This window comes from Oratosquilla oratoria, chromosome 36 (genome assembly GCF_046742065.1).
Source record: "Oratosquilla oratoria isolate Oo_2021 chromosome 36, ASM4674206v1, whole genome shotgun sequence".
Lineage (NCBI taxonomy): Eukaryota > Metazoa > Arthropoda > Malacostraca > Stomatopoda > Squillidae > Oratosquilla > Oratosquilla oratoria.
The window spans coordinates 40675043-40675892 of record NC_134812.1 but is presented as its reverse complement, the minus strand read 5'-3'; positions in this window follow the sequence as shown (position 1 = coordinate 40675892).

Sequence of the window (850 nt, the reverse complement as noted above, 5' to 3'; positions counted from 1 at the left end):
TGGGGCAGATGTTCCGGGACAGGTGTTCTGGGGCAGATGTTCTGGGGCAGATGTTCTGGGGCAGATGTTCTGAGGCAGATGTTCTGTGGCAGATATTCTACGACATATGTTGGAAGACAAATGTCGGCGAACAGGTGGCAGAAGATAGGTCGGAGACAAACGTAACACGATAAGCATTCTTATAAAACAGATGTAGAAAGATCACATGTATTATCAGACAGGTGTGGGAGGAGGACAGGTGTTGGAGGTGTCATCCAATGAGAAATATATATATATACAGATACATACATTTATCAACCACAAATCACTTTAATTCTAAGCCATCAACATCGAGAAACTCAAGGAGGCATACATACACAAATTGAAACGTGGTACAGCCAAGGACTCGAACCTCCGCCAGTAAGTGACAAGCGATAGTGATAAATGTAAATCTGTGCACTGGGACCCAATCAGTGTTGTACAAATATTTTCCTGCGTTGTATACTTACCAGTTGTACTATCATGGTGGAGAGGGGTTGAACGCAAAATTTCGTGTCCTTGGCTGTACCACGTTTCAATTTCTGCATGTACGCCTCCTCGAGTTTCTCGATGTTGATGGCTTAGAATTAAAATGAAATGTGTTTGAAAAATGTAAATCTGTGCACTGGGACCTATACAGTGTTGTACACTCACACACACACACACACACACACACACACACACACACACACACACACACACACACAACACACACACACACACACCCACACCCAGATATATATATATATATATATATATGTATATGTATAATATATATATATATATATATATATATATATATATATATATATATATATATATATTAACTTAT